General features: G+C 37.6%; 1 protein-coding gene across 4 annotated transcripts in view; it reads left to right on the top strand.

Moving 5' to 3' along the window:
- The first annotated feature begins 2142 nt into the window (after positions 1–2142).
- ST18 (ST18 C2H2C-type zinc finger transcription factor) overlaps positions 2143–21360 on the top strand; it is a 148108-nt gene continuing 128890 nt past the window's right edge. For 2 of the 4 annotated variants that reach the window (XM_021672901.2, XM_021672898.2), the window contains exons 1-2: positions 2143–2241; positions 9776–9854. The gene's annotated coding sequence lies outside the window, so the exon portion shown is untranslated. Of the gene's footprint in view, positions 2242–9775; positions 9855–21360 lie in introns of those variants that run through there. The other 2 variants (XM_064384177.1, XM_064384175.1) reach the window with 1 other exon arrangement.

Genomic DNA, 21360 nt, shown 5'->3' with positions numbered 1-21360 from the left:
GTCACACCTGTAATCCCCACACTTTGGGAGACCGAGGCAGGAGGATCGCTTGAGCCAGGGAAGTCGAGGCTGTGATTGTGCCTCCACATTTCAGCCTGGGTGACAGAGGGAGACTCTTCTCAAAACAAACAGAAAACCAGATTGGACATTTGCTGCTCCAAATTTGTCCTTGCGTTGGAGTATCACCTTTAAATAGCACAATGGAATTTTGCACCACGCAATTATATTCTTCACAATGCCAAATGTATTACAAAACACTGATGAATCGATATTAGCCCACATGCTAGGAAGGAAAGTGAATCTGCGTGCGTACACTCCCTCGCATGGGAAAGATAACTATTTTTAAAGTCAGGTGGTAAAGCATGTAGTGTTGTACCCCATTTAAGTAAGTGATGGACTAGCTTTGTTTTGATGGGTATAGACTTGGACGATGTTAACATCACAGGCTGGGAGACTCCGCTCCCTCTCCTGTTCTTACTGTTCCTTGGGAGGAATGAACTCCAGGGAAGGAAAGCTGGAGCCAGCCAGAAAGGAGTGGGGGTCAAGGTGCCTCTCAAAAAACACTGTGAGGGAGCAATGGGGCAAGGGACCTTGAACAGTTTATTTCAATCTTGCTGGAAGAGAAGACGGAGATATTTTATTTTACGTTCCTCATCTGTACAGAGAGCCTTGCACAGTGTCTGAGGTTTACTGAATGTTGAAAGGATGTGAAAATGTTTGAACTCCTTTTTGATTTTCACAGCTATTCTCTCCTAAGGCAATAAGTTCTGATTCATGTCTTTTTTATTATGGACACAGAGTCGAGTTTGCTCTTACAAGATGATACTTCTATGCTGGTTTTCTTAAAAGCAATGAAAAATAAGTAGACTTAAAGTTTAAAAAGATGTTAATATGTAGTTTAGCCCTACAAGCAGAAAAACATTAAATCTTTATATTGGTTTGTATAAAAAATGTTGTAGAGGGTGTTTTCAAAAGAGTTTTCAGGAAAATGTTTGGAGACAAGGTTTTTCACTCAATTTTTCATCCTTGTATGTTTCATAAAACCTCCCACTGGTTTGGGCTGTTTGACAGTCGTTCCTTTAAGAGGTAAACGGGCTTGAGGCAAATTTGGGAGGATGGACTCCCTTTTATTAATTTTTTAAATACTATTAGGAGTGGGAAGGGTGTCAAACGTCCACTTGGAGTCAGGGGAAAAAGTAGCCCCATGAAAAAATTCCCTGTGAGAGCGGCATAACCTGCGGAGGGACGTGTGAGCCCGTGTCCAATCCCCACAGCCAGTCATGGAAACAGAGCGCTCGGGGACGCGCAGAGATCATTCTGTGTGCCACTCACATGGAGTCTAGTGCAGCATAAAGCTTTCCTAGGCTCCACCCAGAAGTGTGGTCGCCTTTGTCATTTTAATTGGTCTGTGTTTGTGAAGTGGGGCCTCTATTTACTTATAGCTTGGGGCTTGTGTTTACCAAGCCTGGTGGAGGCCAAGTGACAGGGCCCCTGCAAGCTCTCCCGCTGTATCTTGAGGCACTTTTCTTTTCAGTATCTGTGCCTGTCTAATTCGTGAGCTTCTGTGAAGCAAGCACAGGAGGGTACAAGGCCTACAGGGAGGAATTACACCTAATTACTCAAATAATTGCTAGGCTGTTGCCTTCTTAGTCACTGAAAATAATTTCCAGGTCCCTGGCTTTTATAGATAGTCTTCTAGAGGCAGGAGGACACAGCCCCCTTTTTAACTCAGCCCATTCACTCACAAAATCAGAACACTCGAGCCTGCAAAATTAATAAGCACCACTTCCATTACATATATTTTAGGTTGTTGTTGCCGTGGCGATAAAGTCAGGGACATTGAATCTCCTCTGTTGAGCCATTGTTATCATCTCTGGCCATCTGCTGCAGAGAAGTGATATTCCATCTCATTTGCATGATGACTGATATATGGGAGGTTTGGAAGGACATATGCCACAGCAATCATGTGATGAAAATTAAAGTGAAAGTTTTGGGCCCAGAGCCGAAAAAAATCTGTGTATGCGCATGAGGCTGTTGATGTGCAAATGTGAATCATATTGAGAAGGTCTGAATAGGGAGGTGTGACGTAAGGAGGGGACACAAACGCAGGTGCTTATCTCTAAGCAGTCAAAGGCACTGGATGTCATATCATGGGAACTACCTTTCAAAGAAACAGCTTTAGTGTTTCCGTTCGGCGCACCAGGGAGGAGAGAAATAGAAGTTTTGGAAACAAACAAAAAAGTAAGTTTAAAACTTTTGAACCGCATACTGCTCACACTGACATTTAAGTCACTCGGAATTTTAGCAAGTTTTTAGGTCTTAAGTCATAACATTCACTTTTGTTTGCTGGGGTTAGAGGTTAGCAAAGGTTGAAGTTTAGAAGTGTGTGGATGGTTTTTCTAACGTTTGTTTTGAACTTCTGTTTCTGGCTTCTGTTGTGATGTATATTTGAGCATTATTTTAAATGTATTTCTCAATCTCTCATACTTTCACTCTCTCTTTAGCAAAAAAAGCTTGTTGTATCTGTTTTGAGAAGGATTTCAGAATAAAATGTCATTGTGTAATTACATTTATACTGCACCAGTAATGCCTTTGTTCATATACATTTTTGAAACTTGGAAATTTGCAACAGAGACTATTTGATGTGAAATGAGACTTAGTACACTTTTTGCTCAGAAAAAGAGGAAAGTGGAAATAATTTATGAGGTTGCAAAAATTACCAGTGAGATCTCAAATCTGACATCTCTCTAGAATTGGGGAGATCTTTGTGAGGGATGAGAGGTTGTTAACATAATTTTATATGAATAACCAATATTAAAAAGATGTTTTATGTGTGCTTTTTGAAAAGTCAAAATTCTGATAGCAGCTATATATAAGGAAAAGAGTTTGCGGGAGCTTCCCAGGAAATTTAAATTGATAAGTATGGTTTGTTATAATCTCGTCTTCAAATATTTAGAGAATTTGATAAGAGTAGTAGTCTCCTTTAAAAATGACACTGTTCATTTTTGATAAATGTAGATGTCAGAAGACTCATCAGAAAGTTAGAGAATAAATAATACCAGAAAGGCTGAAGAATGAGAGAGGAAATACTAACCTTGAACAAAATTTTGCAGAAGGACAATTTCAATGAAATATTACTTAGGGATACAGGAAATTTTCAAATCCTTTGATAAACAATGCTTTGCCTCATATTCCTTTTGTTTTAATAAATTATTAAACATGCTTACTTTGATAGATGTGGAAATAACTAACTGAAGTGTTTTTCAGTTTCAAAGAACAAGGAAGTCAATAAAGTATGCACTGTAACTTCTATCATCTTAATTTTCCAAACAAGAAAGTGGCTAATTGTCAGAAAAAAAAAAAAGTTGTATCAACTTTCACTCCACAGCTAACACTGCAAAATCCAATACACTGAAAAGAAAATCTGATGAAGAAATTTTGAATATAATTATGTACACTATCATTGTGTTAGGGAAATAGTAAATAAGTTCCAGGCAATAATCAAATTCAGAGTCCAAAGTAAGACTAAAATTAGACTTCCCCTAACTTTGCTTTTTATTTTTCTTTGCAAATATTATCTGCATGGTATCCTACTTTTATGCCTGTAACCTAAGATTACCAGTGTTCTCTTTTCTCCTTCTTCTAAATATTCAATTACTCAGTGGTGATTATTATGTGGCCTTCTTGGCTTACTACAATATTAGATTAATATAGATTTCTTTTGCCAAATTAGCGGAAATCACTGTTGCACATAAAAGCAATTCACTCTTTTTTAGTTGTATTTATGTTATGGTAGGAGCATCATTTTAAGCTTAAAAGCTTTTATATTTTAAATTTGGATATACTGTACCTTGGAGAGCATAAGGTGGTTGTATTTAAAACGTTTCGAAGTACATTGAAACTTTCATGAGATCCTAATGTGGTTATGTTTAAAGGAGTCTTTTTTTTTTTTAAGAGTGGCCATTAGTAGTCTGCTATAACATGAACCAGTAACATTTGAAATTTCCTGGTTTCTCTTAAATCAGACAACCGCAAGTGACCTAGAAAAGACAGGAAATGTCGGGAGCTGTCCATGGTAGCTTCTCTTTAAAAAGTTAACATACGTACTCTGAATAATTGTCTTTATTTCCATTTTTAAAAGTCAGAATTAAATTCTCATTAGATAAATTAACCTGGCATATGTAGAAATTATTTGCAGTTAATTAACAATCTTACTTGCAGTAACAATCTTACTCCTATAACTAAACTGCAAAACCCAAACTTTAAGCTTTCATAATGTTAATGAATGCTTCCAGTTGCAGCTTTAAACTATTTATGCACAAATAAAATTTATAGCTATTAAATACGTAACTCCTCTTTAGGTTGACAACAGCTCATTGCAAATAGTTTCTATGGTAGTAGAGCAACGTGAACAAACATATCAAAAAAATGTAACTTGCATGACTTTATTGCTCTTGAAATTAATTCTTGTCCTTATGTGACCTGCCATGTCTGCTATAGAAATCCAAAAGATCATAATTGTTTGATATGAAATGCAAAAAGAATAGTTAAATTGAAAGTTTAACATCATGAAATTCAAAATCCCAAGCGGTATATAAACATTAAAAGAAACTTTGGACGGCTAATCCTAGGAAATGAGTTTTATGGATTGAATTCAACAAGGCTTCAGAAATGGTTCCATCTGCTGCCTAGCAGCTGGTGAAAGGATAAATTTAATTCATTAATTCATTTGGAAAAAAGGATCCAAGTAGTAAAGACTTCATTGCTCATAATGCATATAGGTGAAAACACAAACTGAAATCCAGACCAATTGATCATCCTAGATAATGAGCTGCATTGTCCTTCCTTTTTCTGGTAAAGATCTTAGTGATTGAGTCAATACGGTGTTGATTTTTATGACAATAACCAATCATTTCCAATCATTTCAATTATTAAAAAAAAACTCAGGGAAATTTAAAGTAAACCTCGGTTTTTAGTCTGAGGAACTCTAGGCATTAGAAATTATGCACTTCTCATTCTGTGTATGTGTATGTGGGAGGCAGTGTGTATACCTATGCTTATAATATATTCATATATATACATCTATACATACACATATATATTATATACAAATTCTGAATCACTTCAAAGAAATGTTTATATTAAGCATGCCTTTTTCTATTTGTTGAAATAGTCAAATAAGTATTTAGCACTTACTTATATTATAACATTAATATAAGTAAAGTTTTCAAGATTCATATTTCCCCAAAGGTTGCAAGGTTCAAAAAAACATTTATTTTATTTTCTCCTCTTTCCAGACTTCAAACTAGTTGCTTCGGTCTCTGTTTTTGATCACACCCTGCAGAATGCTTCAAAATATTACAGAGTTGTCCATGAGGTAGTCTTTTCCCAACTTCTCTGCCATGTTAATCATTTTGACATAAGGAGACAAAATCCACAAGACATGGAGAAAAGATTTCATTGGCCAGATTGTATTGGACCTTTTTATATCTTTACATGAAAATAATGGGGGTTTAACACCATTCTGAGTCTTGGACTGTTTAAATTCAATCCATGTGATAAGGTGTTGGAAAAGTTGGTGTTGCCTCATCCTCTTTAGCTTATAATCACATTGGTGGATTTTCTTTTAACTGCTGGCATTTTAATGAGAGCCAGGCCTCCCTTAGAAATGTATAGCTCACCTTCTCCACAAGGTAAATGTCTCTTGCTGGCCAGTTAATTGATCTACTATAGAGATAAGAACACCCCTGAAAGCGAGGTTGCTTCAGTAGCCAGTATACGTTTTAGCAATTTTTTTTTTGGATGGTGATTTCATGAATGGTGTTTTGACTTTTCTTTCTCTGCGGCCCACAGCTCACTGTGGTGGGTTTGTTGGATTTACTATAAAGGTTCTGCTTGCACCCTGTGGGTTGGGTTAAGAATCAGGGTTTATGCATTTACTTGTACTGTGGCATTGTTTATACAGCTTTGGTTTAGTTTTGATCTTTTTTTTTTCTTTTGCCTTTGAGGCTCTTCCACAGTGTCAGCTGCTGACTGATAGTAGGAAAACGGCCTCGTGGTGTGAATGAAAGGGACCTAGCGGTTGGTAAACAGAGATAAGGAATAAATAGAGCACAGGCAAAAGGAGATAGTTCTGTGGGGGCCCAGATTGCTGCCAGTCTGTTCAAGGGAGATGCAGAGCCTGTCCTTTTCCCAGATTAAATTAGTGTGCGAAATCTCCAGTGACCTCCTCCCCTTCTCCCCACACTCTTTAGCCAAGCTGAACAGCCTCTGCTGTAAAGTATTCATTTTATCCAGGGACAAGCTGGACAATAGAACTCTCCCTGATACTTATGGACAGCTGTCGTCATTCATAGTGCTCTCAGCATTTCATTTTTCATAGGAGTTAAAAGGGTTTTTACCTTGTAACTGAAAGAGGGCATAAATGCAACTTTGCCAGGTCTGAGGCTTCTTGGGTAGGGGGTAGGACTTGGCGGGGGTGTGAGGAAGGAGGAAGGAGAAACTGCTCAAGAAAGCAATTCTTTTCTGTTGTGTTAATATGATTAAAGTAAGACAGAAATTAAATTTCAAATCTGGTCTCCTTGCTAAGAGAAAATATCTTTGATCTGAAAGTTTCCTAAAATTAAGGTCACCAGTGCAAAACAGACAATTCATCTCCACCTGCTTTACCCTTGTTTGGGCTAAATATGCATGCATTTTATTACCTGTGAATAACCACCAGCAAATATTAAGCCTGTAAGATACCTCTGTATTCTCATATATTTTTTATTTTTTTAGTGATTTACTGCAAATATATTCAGCATTTGACTGATTAAATAGACCTTCGGCAACCTTGAGGGTCACTGTGTGGAGTATGTACATAGAAAATGCATCAGCCCATTGTACCCTGGCAGCTAATGAGATTGGTCGTTAAGTAAATGACACAAAGCCTACAAAAAAAGCTTAGCAGCTCACTAGAGTATCACAGAGTGTCCCTGCACACCACACAACGACACAAACACTGGACTAACGTAGCCCACCCCTGCTTTATTCTACATCACTGCTTCCCTGATGTCAGCGTGAGAGGCAGAACAAAGGCTAGGAGGCACCGGTAAGTCAGTCTGGCAATTAAGCCCTAGGGAGAAAGTAGAACAGATCTTAGCCTAACCGTGGGGCTGAAAGTCCGTTTCTCGACAAGTAGGTCAGAATGAAGGGATTTTGCTATCACTTCTGGAAATGCCGCTTCAGCGATCAGTGTTCTTATTTTGTTGTTATTGTTGTTTTGTTTTGCCGTTTCACAAAAGTTTGTAAATTTAAAAAGTAAAGTGAACCCATAACGCAGGTGAACTTGAATTTGAGAGGCAGGCTGTTTGTTGGAGAAATGGTACTTTTGCCAATAACTACCATTCAGATTACTGGTTCAGGTTTGAAAACTTTCAAATGTATGAAGCAACTTTAAATTTAGTCTTACTGCTTCTGAAAGATAATGGAAACCTGGGGCATGAACTGTGTGCAGTGAAGTTCATTCGTGACAATGTAAAACTGCCCTAGCCCCTAATATATATTTAATATCATGGATGGAATAACTATTTCCTTGATCAGTGTCTTAAAAACCAACCAATCAAACACAACAAAACAGAAAAACAAAAGCTCCTCTTTTCCTCGTGTATTTAATTTCTCTTGAATCTGGAAATAGAATCATTACTGTGAATCTGTAATATTGAATAGGATTAGTGGTTATTTGCTTGCTGTACTTGGGAAAAAAATCAAAGCTTCTGACACTGGAGCAGCATTGGCTTGCTGTGTCCCTTGGAAAAATGCATTTGCAGGATTGAAGTGTAACATTGCAGGATCCTTTTAGAGAAATATGGCAACAGGAAGTTGCCAGAAAGTCTTATTTGCCTTGCTGAAATGTCTGTCTGCCTTAGATTTGTGTATTCAGAGGATGTTTAGTTCAAGAGAGGATGATATTGTTACAAGACATTCAGGTAAATTAAATATTTTATTCTAAGAACTGTCCTCTAAGTCGGTTGTCAGTGGTTTAATAAACTCTGACGGTCTCATCAAAAACATTTAAAAAGTATTGTTAACATAAGTGTGGTGTTTTAAAATAGATGTGTTCATAATATCAGTATCAGTGTTCAATTTTAAAGTCACTGTCATTTAATTTGAGAATGGCATGTCATAATCATCTGTTCATGAATTAAAACTCTGTATAGAAATCAGTTTCCTAACTTTCATTACTTACACTGAAAATATTTATTTACATAAGGATATAGCAACATTGTTATAATGAATAAATAGCTTATTAATAGCATTCATGAAAGATTCATAATGTTGATAATATGGTCTGGGTGATCAGAGGTCACATACTTCTTTACCATTTTTTTCATGAAGTACTCTTCCTCTATTAAATGTGCTCCTAATGTACATTTTGTTTATATCATTTGTTTAGAACTATATGTGTGTCTGTAGAGAGTGTAATATATGTTATATATTACCAATTCTAAGTATTGTTTTAACAATAGCCAGAAATTAGGAGGCAATACATTTTGTGAAGAAAGTGATATAGTAATGTCTTTTTAATTTCAAGTAAAATATATGTGGGGAAGAATGATTTTGATTTTACTAAACTGAGATTTTTCTGATATGTCATCGCATCATTATGCCTTTCATGTGATAGAAATCGGTGGAAAAAGCAACCCATCTAAAAATGGCTACAGTTGCTACCTACCAGTTTTAGTTTAAGGCAGAGTTGTGTAAGTACTTCACTCTTCCAGGCATTATAAATGCATTAGCCTGTCCTTCTGTGATGAATGTTTTATTTTGAATCTCATGTATTACAATGTATTTTCCTATAGTTGTTAATGTTCCTACTGTTAATACAAGAATTGAATGTTTCAGAAAACACATAATTGTTTTGTCTGGCTGTAAATATTTTACCTCCATCCTTACCGTACAGCAAAGGGTATACAAACTTGACTGAAGTTCGTTTAGTTGCATCGCTGTGGATGAAAAGGAGTGGAGTTACTTTTACAGAAATGTAATTGTCACTCTTCAAAACAGAATAGGTCTGTGTTGTCATTAAGATAAGAAGGGCCCAGATCATTACCTTTGGTTCATGCAAACTTGTTTCCACCTATATTGGTCTTGCATCTGAAATATTTATTTTTTAATTTGAAGAAAATATTCATGGCTTTATCTACTTTGCAGCTTCCTTCTTTAAAGAAATTTGAGAAACTTAATTTCTGTTGTCAGAAAGAAACTTTGTATTACTGAACTTTTATTCTGATTCACTCATTTAACAAATAAATATTAAAACTGCTTGGTTCAAAGGACTGTGGTAGATGCTGCTGGTAATACCTCATTTCCATTTTGTAGCCCCTCTTAGATCCCACCTAATGCTTCCTAGAGAATAAGGCAGTCATCTTAAGTGCATGTGAGTGACAAAGTGATGAGAGAAGCTACAATTCTCCCTTCTCGAGTTCACATGTCCGAAATCTGGTTCTTCCACTGACTCAGTCTGTGCCCCTGGATAAGTTCTCTAACTTTTCTGGGCCTCGGTTTCCTGGTCTGTTAGATGGGGGCAAGGGTGATGGGAGATAAATGTTGCCTTATAACTTCCGTGAAAATTTAATAAGATCATATACCTAACACCCCTGGCATATTGTGTTTGGTGTTTTTAACTTTCACTTGCAGTTTGAGACAGCGAGTGGACGTGCCAGTGCCATGTCACAAACCGCCTGTGCATTTGTTCATACCAGTACAGAACTCTTTCTCGTATTTTCACTTCCAGAGCCCCCAATTTTGTGAGAGAACCTGAAGCATTGTGACAATTCGCTTTTATGTGTCTGCGTGCTCATATCAAGACTAAGGTAACATGTTAAAATTTCTAAACATATATTAAGTGTATGTGATTAAATTGGCTTATTATGCAGTTATATTAGTTGCTAACAAAAGTATACCTAAAATTTTATTACACTTCAACCCAAACTTTCTGTAAGCAGAAATATTTAATTTCATTTAATTGAAAATGGAAACATTTGAAACTTAAGTATTTACAGCATAGGTCTTTATTAAGATCATGGTGTTTTTTCTTTCTGTTTTTTTTTTTTAATTTTGCCCCTTTGGGATTTATTTCTTAAGTTTTTTGGCTTAGATTGTTTCTTTTAGTTCATACACTGAATTTGGTATAAGTTTTCCCTCCTTAAGAACATTATAATTGGAAAATATTTTATTTATTTTTGTCACCTATGTAAAGAATCTTGAACCCAGTTAATTGCTGAATATTTTATCTTAAAAGACAAAATTCCACTTCAGTGAACTCGAGAGAGATCTGAATTTCTTTACAAATGTTTGAATACAGTGTTGTCAAATGTTACATCAAATTTATAAATTTTTAGACAAAAGTATATGACCCTTTTAGTTTAACTTTTTGGATTTTGATTGCAGGAATATTTGCCCTGATAGGGTTTGGTCTATACATTTAAGTTGTAACTTTGAAAGAATTTTGTTGCTGAGAATTTCTGATCTCGTATATCTCGTGTCGTTAGGTAAATTGAATTGACCTGCAAAAATGTCAATGCCTTTAAAGTTCTCTTAGTAATTTAGTTACACTACTAAGTGGAATTAACTACAACAGTATAAGAGCATTTTAGATCAGACTATTTTAATTTCTTTGATTTATACAGTGCAACTTTGAAGGTGTTAGAGATATCTGCACTAAATATCGGTTCTCCAAATATTCTTAAATATTATATTTGTTGGTATGCTGGGTGAAATGTGTATTAATTGATACTATTCTAATGAAGAGTTACACTTTGTAATTCTATAAAAATATTTGCATTACTATTTTATAAAAAAAGTAAGAATGAAAATTTTTGTGGTACATTTTCTCTACTCTTTCCAAGATTTAAAAGTAAACATAGCTACCTTAACTTAATTTCCTAAATTTCGAGGTTCTCTCATGAAAGGAAACATGGCAGAAGGCCAGTGTGTAAACCTCACCACATCCTTTTTTTCAGACGTGTCATATATATCCAATTTCAATATGAGTGAATTCATGTTTGACATGAGATAAAACTTAGCTACTCTTACTTATAATGACAGGCAGAAGCCAACTGAAAGGAAATGGTTAATTATTTAAATAGAATAAACAGTATTTTCATTCTTGGAATGTAGATTAAAAAGAATATGAAAACAAAAAAATGTTATTGAAAACCCAATTTGTAAAAGAATACCATCAGATAGAAAGACGTGTCCACTGTTTGCTCTTTTGTTTCTATAGTATATTGGTATGAATTAGAATAAAGGTATTTACCTCTTTTAAATTTTCTTTCAAATATCAAACAATGGCGGAGAAGTAGTCTTAACATTTCTATTCTGGAGGGTTAAAATGAGGTGAGGTTGAAACATGCTCATGAAGAAAATGAAATCAGGAAAAGATTGAGGCTGACAACATGACTACTCTGGAAAGGGGCAAAAAATTAGAGTATATGAAATATAAATCTATTATTTATGGAGTCCTTGATCTTTTTTTGTGTGAAAGACACCAGTGTCTACCAAAAGGGTTAAAGAAAATGCATTCTGTTGCATCTGCTTACTAAATCCCTTACTTTAGTAGAAATTCAAATTTTGTAAAGATTATTCGTTTTATTGATGCATATAATTATAATCACAAGCCATCTGCTGGTTTGGCAGGCATGGTTAAAATTCTCTAACTCTCATAACCTTTCAAGTACAGTGCCCTTGGGACTCTATTTCACTTTTATATTTTGGAAAACATGTAGGGACAAATAAGGGCGGTCATCTGCAGAATGTCAGACCTGGGGAAACGAAAGAATGGGGATAGAAGTGGATGCTGTGGTTATTTTAACAGTAGAGGAAGTTATTTTCTGTTTTCTTTTTTTGCTTCTGACTTCATGAAGGATTATCCTAGTTTCTATGATGTATTTGGGAATTTTTTTCCTAGGGATTATAGCTCTGTCATTTCATTCCTGAAAGGCAGATTCCAACTCTAAACAAAATGAGCAAACAAGAAAGCTCTTCTAGATATTGCTTACATTGGTTTTCACAGGTACATGAGGTATATTTCACTTAGACTTTCGGAACTAATAGAATATCCCACTGGTATTTATTTTTCTGAAATGTTCACATTCAATCGAAGACCTTTCGAGCTTTAGATTTCAAATTGCAGAACAGCTTGCAAGTTTTAATATAGACCTTTTGGTTTAAAGGTCACATTTCCAAGCATTTTTATTTTGGTATGAAATCACATACTGACCAGGTTTCTCACGGCAGGTCTCATCAGCCTCATCATGGCCCTTCTTTGCTACTGTAAACATTTGAAGTTTGGTGAAGTTCCATACCCGATGCCCTACTTCCTTGGGAATGTTTCTTCCATAATCAAATCTTATCAACTGGAGGATGCAAGGGTCAGGTTCTGCATATTAGGGTTAGTACACAGGCCATTATCACAGGGACTGCACGTAAGCTGAGAGGAATTGAAGAAGCTTTAGGATCCAGGGCTACTTGACTTTATCAAATAATGGAAACATGTACATACACAGCTCTCTCTTTCTCTCTCTCTCTCTCTTTCTCTTTCACATCCACCACTCCCCATCACCCTGTGGAAAATCACTGACTGAAGAAATATGTCTTAGGGTTTGGCAAATGAGAAAAAGAACTTGTGGTGCCAACACTGTACATGTAATTTGTTCATAACAATGATGATATATGTGACGATAATTATAATAATGATCCTTAATATTTGCAAAGTGCTTACACTGTGCCAGGCATGGTGTCAAGTTCTTTACATGCATTATATAATTTAGCACTCGTAATAATTCCATTTGTATCCCATTTTTACAAAGGAAGCAACTGACTAGAGATGTGAAGATGCACTTGAACCCAGATTGAACCAGCGTTGAACTCAGATTGAACCCAAATCTGACTGTCCCCCAAACCCTTTCCCTTAACCTCTCCTTAGGATATGGTGTCTCTGGGAACAGAACAGAGAGGAAAAACCAGTGTCAGCAATATAGTGTCAAATGCCGCTGAGTCCCAAGTACATCTGTGTTCCAGTCATAGTTAAATATCGTTAAGTACTTGAATGATCTTGATGAAGTGACTTGACAAGTTGCTTTACTTTCCTTATTAATAACATCTGTCACATTAATGGTCATGCTAGGGAACCCTTGGAGCCCTTTTCATCCTCCAAATTTTGTAACTCCATGAACTTTTAAAAATTAAAACATCGTATGAATGTGAAAAATAGTTCAAAGACTGCAGAAGCACTCATTATACCCCTGGAAGACATGTATATTTAGCACACCAATTAACCTTGCTATGAGAAGTAGCCTGTTCTGAGAATCACAGGAGCTTCAGCTCTGATGCTACACATTGGATGGAAAGTTAAACATTTGGCTAAATAGCCAGAAATCTTAGCTCCGTGAGTATAAACATAGATACACAGAAACATCTGGTGATTGAATTCTTCCTCTGAGTATTTTAGTGTCAAGCAGAAAACATTTTTGCCCAATAATAATAATAATAAAAGTACTGACATAGAGCCAACCACTCTTCTAAGTACCTTTTTTTTAGGTGGAGTCTCACTTTTGTCTCCCAGGCTGGAGTGCAACGGCATGATCTCAGCTCACTGCACCTCTGCCTCCGGGGTTCAAGTGATTCTCCTGCCTCAGCCTCCTGAGTAGCTGGGATTACAGGTGCCAGCCACCACCCCCAGCTGATATTTGTATTTTTAGTAGAGGTTTCTACTAAATCATGGGGTTTCACTATGTTGGCCATGCTGGTCTTGAACTCCTGACTTCAAGTGATCCACCCACCTCAGCCTCCCAAGGTGCTGGGATTACAGGCATGAGCCACGAAGCCTGGCTACCTAAGTACTTTATATCATTAATTATTTTAATTCTCACAATGTCACCAAAGCAACAGTCTATAAGGTAAGGTCGGCTAGCATTCCCTGCTTATCGATGAGAAAACTGCACCACGGAGAGCCATGTGATCTGCCCACGATGCCATGGCTGCTTGGTCAGAGCCTGGATTCAACCTCAGGCACCACAGCCCCCAGAAGAGGTGTGCAGCCACACCTCCAACAGTCTGCCTCTGTGCTTTTACTCTAGGGGCTTGTCATTAAGACTGCACTTGAAAGAGGCTCAATTGCTTTAAGAAATATTTGAAAAGATAGATTACAGGTTGCTAATACGTTTAGACACACTTTAATATTTATTTTGTATTTTAGATCTTAATTAGGCAGTTACTGTAGTAATGCTTGTACAGTTTTCTCAAATTATTATAGATTAATCTGCAAGTATTTCTAGTCTTTTGAAAATGCCATGTGAAAGTACCTAAGAAGTAAAAAGAGTTAAGTTATTGAGGGTTGACAGAAATCTCTTAGAAGAGAAACTATATTTAAAATTATTTTATTCTCCTCAGTACCTAGCAGAGAAACTTTAACATATTGAGAAATGTATACATGTTTGTTTGTATAAAAGAAAGCATGTAGAAATGAAGAATTTCCCCAGTTTTGTAACCCTAATGGAAAAAAAAAGAAGGAAGAGTTTCAATTACATTATTATAGCTCTTCCTCGGTAGATGCCACATCTACAAGAGATTGCAATATTTTATTCTGGATGTGATGTAAAATGATGCTTGTATTTTTCATGTACTAAAGTTTTCAAGACAGTGAAGTAGAAAACATAACTATCAGAGCTAGAAAATTGTGAGCAAGTTATTTAGGTTCTGTGAAATCAGTTGACTAAGAAATATTTACAGGCCTGCAAGTATCAGAAGTATAGACAATGAATATCAGCTGCAACCTCTGCCCCTGAGAACCTCATGAGCCACAGTAGAGGAAGGTGATGTAGGCAAAACTGCCAGCCTTGGCTGTTGCTGTTCACATGCTAGGGCAGGTTGGTACAGAACCCTGCACAAAGACAGAGTAGGCTGTGGCCACATGCAGTTTCACTATACTACTCAGCCTTAAGTATGTGGGGCCAGAGCATCTCACCAGGCATAGCCAATTCTATTTTTCCTCTGAAAAATAAAGTTCTTGTCTAAAGAATAGAATGACCACCTTTGTTTAGAGTTAGCATCAGGGAAGATTTTAGAGAAGAGGCATTTAAGGAGTCTTGAATCCATCCATTTGACAAACGTATTGAGCATCTGTTTGGTTCCAGCAACTGAGTCAAGAAGTGAGGATGCCAACACAAATACTCAAGGAGCGTCTGCCAGAGCAGGTGACAGGAGCAAGTGGCCATCACAGTAGAGTAGGAGCTGTGCTATGCAAGAGGCAAGCCAAGGACAGACATTTGAAAACTGATATAGAGTCGTAAGTGACAGGCATCAGGCTTGGATTAGCAGGTGAATGGTTAGCCAAGACAGGAGATTCGGAAGGAAGAGGTTGTTTAGAGGAAAACATAATGAGTCCTTTCTTATACACATTGAATGAGAGATAATCGGGTGGTGATGTTGAGCTGATCAGTGGATCTGAAATTCAGGAGGGAGACCTGGGATGAAGCGATACATCTTTGGATGTGGTTCTCAAGGAGAATATACAGAGTGAGACATAAACCAGAGACATAAATGGCTTCTCCAGCAAAGACTGAGCAATCATGTGAGTTGCTCTGAAAATAGACTGATCCTGCACCATTAGACGTGCTAGATAGCAGCCCATGAGTTGTGTAGGGAAAGCAAGGAATGAAAAGAAGTCTCTGCGAATATTAAGAAATTTGAGCCAGCCACAGTGGCTCATGCCCGTAATCCCAGCACTCTGGAGGCCGAGGTGGGTGGATCACCTGAGGTCAGGAGTTCACGACCAGCCTGGCCAATATGGTGAAACCCTGTCTCTACTAATAAATAAAAAAAAAAATTAGCCGAGTGTGGTGGTGGGGACCTGTAATCCCAGCTGCTTGGGAGGCTGAGGCAGGAGAATCGCTTGAACCTGCTAGGTGGAGGTTGCAGTGAGCCAAGATCTCACCACTGCACTCCAGCCTGGGCAACAGAGGAAGACTCCATCTCAAAATCAAAAAAAAGAAGAAGAAGAAGTTCGACCCTGAAAAACGGAGATAGTAATATGTAAAGGAGAAACGTGTTTCTGTGCTGAGGAGAAGAACCAGGAGAGATAAGAAGACTGAAAGACGTAGATGAAGTATGAAGCAAATCTAAAGTGAGCCCAGTGGAGAACCTATCCTTAGAAAGGAGGGGATCTCTTTCTTCCTCTAAAACCAGAAGAAAGGAGGGATGCAGGCAGATTACGATACCTTTATAAGCCTATGGATGAGATGTTAAGATCATTCAGAGTTCATAGTCCCAAAATTTTCTGTAAAATATGGTAGGAAAATTCTATAGACTCAGTGTGAAATGGTTTTAAACTGCAAGTTCCTTTAACATGTTAGTTTTTATTAATTATATTTGCATAATGTAATTAAAAAGAAAGCATTCTGTCTCTTAAATTTTATATTATTACACATCAATTATATATAATTGATATTGGCATAGAAACTCAGAAAACTACAAGACTAATGAGAACCAGAAAAGGTAGGGATTTTCTCTTGGATTTGAAACAGTCTTAAAAGATGCATGTGATTAGAGAGACTAAATGGAAAGTGGAGGCTGGGTGTGGTGGCTCACGCCTGCAATTCCAGCACTTTGGGAGGCTGAGGCAGGCGGATTGCTTGAGCCCAGGGGTTCGAGACTAGCCTGGATAACATGACAAAACTCTGTCTCTACAAAAAATACAAAAATTAGTGAGGTGTGGTGGCATATGCTTGTGGTCTTGGCTACTCAGGAGGCTGAAGTGGGAGGATTGCTTGAGCCAGGGAGGTCAAGGTTGCAGTGAGCCATGATTGTACCACTGCACTCAGCCTGGGTGACAGAGTGAGACCCTGTCTCAAAAAAGGGGGTGGGGTGGGCAAATGAAGACTGTTCTCCCATCTGGGGTCCTACGGAGAAAGAGTAGGAGGCGTGAGAGAGGGAAGAGGTTGGCTTCTCTAATAGAGAACACATGTTGGGGAGTTGAAAGTCATGTGTTTAGATCACAGCAGGCAGCAGATACAGGTCTGTTCTTAATTTCTGTTTCTTTTTTCTTGTTTATAAAGGGGATAAAACTTCAATTTGCTCATATTATCTGCACCTTTACTACCTCCATCCCATCTAGGTTCATCTTCCCACACCCAGTTGATTGCCATAGTCCAAAAACTGATTTCCCTATGTCATGCCAGTGGTCAAAGTGGTCCAAGAGCTGCCTATTATTCTTAAAATAGCATGCAGGCACCTTACTGTGGTCTGTATGGTTCCACCTGTTTTCTTAACAGCTTTCTTGAGATATAATTCACATGCCATACAATTTACCCATTTCAAGTGTATATACAGTTTAATGGTTTTTAGTCTATTCAGAGTTTTGCATTCATCACCATGGTCAATTTTAGAACATTTTTATTCCCTGAAAAAGAAACTCTGCACCCCTTATCTATCACCTTCCAAAGGGAAGATACATCATCTTCCTCCCAGCCCTGGGCAATAACTCATCTACTTTATGTCTCTATAGATTTGCCTATTCTGGGCGTCTCACATAAATAGAGTCACATAACATGGGGTCTTTGTTTTGCCTGGCTTCTTTCACCTAGCATGTCTTCAAGGCTTATCCATGTTTTGGCATATGTAGGTACTTCATTCCTTGTATTGGTATAGATACAGGGATACAAGTTACAGTTTTGTTACACGGGTATATTGCACAGTGGTGAAGTCTGAGCTTTATAGTGTTGCCACCATCCAAATAGTGTGCGTTATACCTATTAAGTAATTTCTCATCCCTCACCCTCCTCCCACCTCCCACCCTTCCGAGTCTCCCATGTCTATTATTCATTCCACGTTCTATGTCCATGTGCATATGCTGTTCCATTTATTAGTGAGAACATGTGGTAGTTGACTTTCTGTTTCCAAGTTATTTCCCATGAGATAATGGCATCTAGTTCCATTCATGTTGCTACAAACGACATGGTTTCATTCTTTTCTGTTGTTGAGTGGCATTCCATGGTAGATATGTATATGTGCACATGTGTGTGTTTGTGTACCACATCTTCTCCATCCAGTCATCCATAGATGGGCAATTAGGTTGGTTTCATGTCTTCGCCATTGTGACTAATGCTACAACAAACTTACCTGTGCAGGTATCTTTTTGGTGTAATGATTTCTTTTCCTTTGGGTAGACACCAGTGGTGGTATGCTAGATCAAACAGTAGTTCTGCTTTTATTTCTTTGAGGAATGTCTTTACTGTTTTCCATAGAGGTTGCACTAATTTAGTACTTCGTTTCTTTTCATTGCTGAATAATATTCCACTGATTGGATATGCCACCTCTTGTTTTCCTTTAATTGGTTGATAGACATTTGGGTGCTTTCCACTTTTTGGCTACTACGAATAACGCTGTTATGAATATTTGTGTACAATTTCTCAAGTGGACACATGTTTTCATCCTTCTTGGGTACGTACCTAGAAGTCAAATTGTTGGATTATATAGTAACTCTATGTTTAACCCACTTGAGAAATTGCCAGCTCTGTTACAGTGTTGCCGAATCATTTTACATTTCTTCTAGCAACACGTGAAGGTTGAATTTCTTCACATCCTCACCAACACTTGCCATTGTCAGTCTTTTTTATTTCAGCCATCTTAATGGGTTCACAGTGGTATCTCATTGTGATTTTAATTTGCGTTTCTCTAATGAACATCTTTTCATGTGCGTATTGGTCATTTGTGTATCTTTTCATAGAAATGCATATTCAAGTCCTTCACCCATTTTTGATTGGGTTGTCTTTTTATTATTGACTTGTAATTGTTTTTTATTTATTCTAGATACAAGGGCTTTAACTGTTTCCACCATGGCACATGGTTCTTGCATTCTTTCTTTAATTAGCAAAGGTCATTCCTGCCTCAATCTGAAATAGCCCATCCTCTAGCCTACAGTGTTTTCCCATAGTATTTACCACTGCTATCAACTGCACAGCTTATTTATTATTTCCTTGTTTTTGAGTTTGGCTCCCATACTGGAATATAGTATCTGTGTTGTCCATCCCTTCCTCTCCATCATTCATCTTGTGATGATGACAGATTGTTTTGATTGAATCAGTGGGCTTTAGTGCAAGAGTCCAATCCCAGTGCTACTCCTCAGGAGCTGTGTGACCCCAGGCAAGCGCTGAGGTGCTCTGCATTTCAAACTCCTCACTTTAAAGATGGGAATAATTAATAGTTCCTGATTCATATATTTTGTTATGCAGATTGAGTTAATATACATAAAGCATTTATAACAGTATCTAGTGTAAAGAAATAATAGAATAATAGAAAAAAATGAATATTTTCCAATGAATGCTTAATGAGTTATCCAACTAACTCCATGTTCTCTTGAAGAAAATGAACTGCTTACTCCTCAGAGATTTAATTACTCTCATCAATGCAAGTCATCGCCATGCCTACACTGGAGCACTCATTGTGGACCACATACCTGTGGGCTTTGCCTAGGGGCTGATCTCTTTTTGGATCATGGTATTTTGCTGAACGTCTACTCTGTGCCATGCCTTTTATCAGTGGCATCTCATGCAATCCTTGCAGCCCTAGAGGGATGGTCTGTTATGTCCCTTTTAACAGATGAGGAACCTGAAGGTGAGGGAGGTAACTGCAGTTCTGAAATCACAGAACAGTAGAGTTAGGATTCAAACTGAGGTTGGTGTTTCTTGAGGGACGGAATGTGTCACCATTCTAACTTTGCTGACTTGAACAGTGCTCACAGACTCCAATCATCCATAAAGTATTTCCCAGGTCATTTATTGCTGTCCTCCCCAACATAATAGTCTTAAGAGTTTTGCCATGTTTCAGTGTTCCCATTATCTTAGTTCTTATGACTAGTATTCCAGTAGTCTATCCAGTCTACCTCCTCTCTAAATCCAACACAAAAGCTCACATTTCCTGAACGACCACCCTATCATTGTGGGTCTTTCTGTGATTTCCTCAAAGAAAGATGTTCAGGTAACTAGCTTCCACTGCCATCCTAGCTAGAGCTACACAGCAGAAAGAATGTTGGCATTATATATAGGTTTGTTTTGTTTTGTTTTGTTTTTTGAGATGGAGTCTCGCTCTATCACCCAGGCTGGAGTGCAGTGCCACGATCTCGGCTCACTGCAACCTCTGCTTCCTGGGTTCAAGCGATTCTCCTGCCTCAGCCTCCCAAGTAGGTGGGATTACAGGCACCCACCACCATATGTGGCTAATCTTTGTATTTTTAGTAGACATAGGGTTTCACCATGTTAGCCAGGTTGGTCTTGAACTCCTAACCTCAAGTGATCCACCCTCCTAAAGTGCTGGGATTACAGGTGTGAGCCACCATGCCCAGCCCACATATAGTTTTGAATATTAGCTTGTACTAACAGAGTGACTTAGGTTTGCCCACCTTAGGTTGGGAATAATAATGTGAACCTCCTTCGATTGTGGTGAGATTTAAATGCTATAACTATGCAATTCCTAGTCCAATTTCTCCGTCAGTGTCAATGTATTGTGACTGCAGCAACTGCTGGACGCCTCCTCTGAGTCATGCTTACCTGTTGCCTCCTTTAGAATATTTTAAAGAATCACCTGCTACTTTCTATTTCCTACCACTGCCATTATTTAATCCGAGATCAGTATATTCCTTAGCATATTCATTTATATTGTCATGATAAATAATATTTTATTTCTTGTATTATCTTTTTACTTATTTCCTGGTATTTTCAGAAGTACGCAGTTTAGCTTTTTTCTTTTGGCAGTTTTAATATGACAGTCACTCTTCTGATGGTAACATACGATTGATCTGGCAGTGGCGATCCTTCCATGTTAATATCCCCTCCCCCTGCACCAAAGTTGAGAGTTGTGCATGTGTTAAAGATATAGTAATGCTACATAGGCTTTTTGTCCATTTGTTTTTTCTTAGTTTGTAAAACTAATCTCAATTTATGAGCGAACTGTTCATAAGATTACTTCCTACTTCAGTAGTTTTCAGATATAACATAAATAATACAGAATTACCTGTTTTAGATTTTACATGTATGAGTCTTACAAATGAATCTGAACTGTATATTTTTACCAGCATCACTTTTTGCTACAGGCTGTGGATATTTATTGCTATATGTCTAAATATTTGGTCCATTGTTTTCCTAAAATTCAAATCACAGAGGCAGGGGCCTCATCATAGCTCTCCTTTTTTCTTAATATAACCATTAGTTGGCTGGTTCTTATGTGAATAGCCCATGCCCTCAGAAGCACCTTGCTTATGGAAGAGAAGCAGAGAGAAGAGCACTCTTGTCCTTCCTGCAGGAGCTTCCAGTCTGGAGCTGACCA

Source organism: Aotus nancymaae, unplaced genomic scaffold (genome assembly GCF_030222135.1).
Source record: "Aotus nancymaae isolate 86718 unplaced genomic scaffold, 86718_ANA_hifiasm-v0.15.2.pri h1tg000036l, whole genome shotgun sequence".
Classification (NCBI taxonomy): Eukaryota; Metazoa; Chordata; class Mammalia; order Primates; family Aotidae; genus Aotus; species Aotus nancymaae.
The sequence above is the reverse complement of the archived record's forward strand: the minus strand, read 5'-3'. Positions and strand labels throughout refer to the sequence as shown.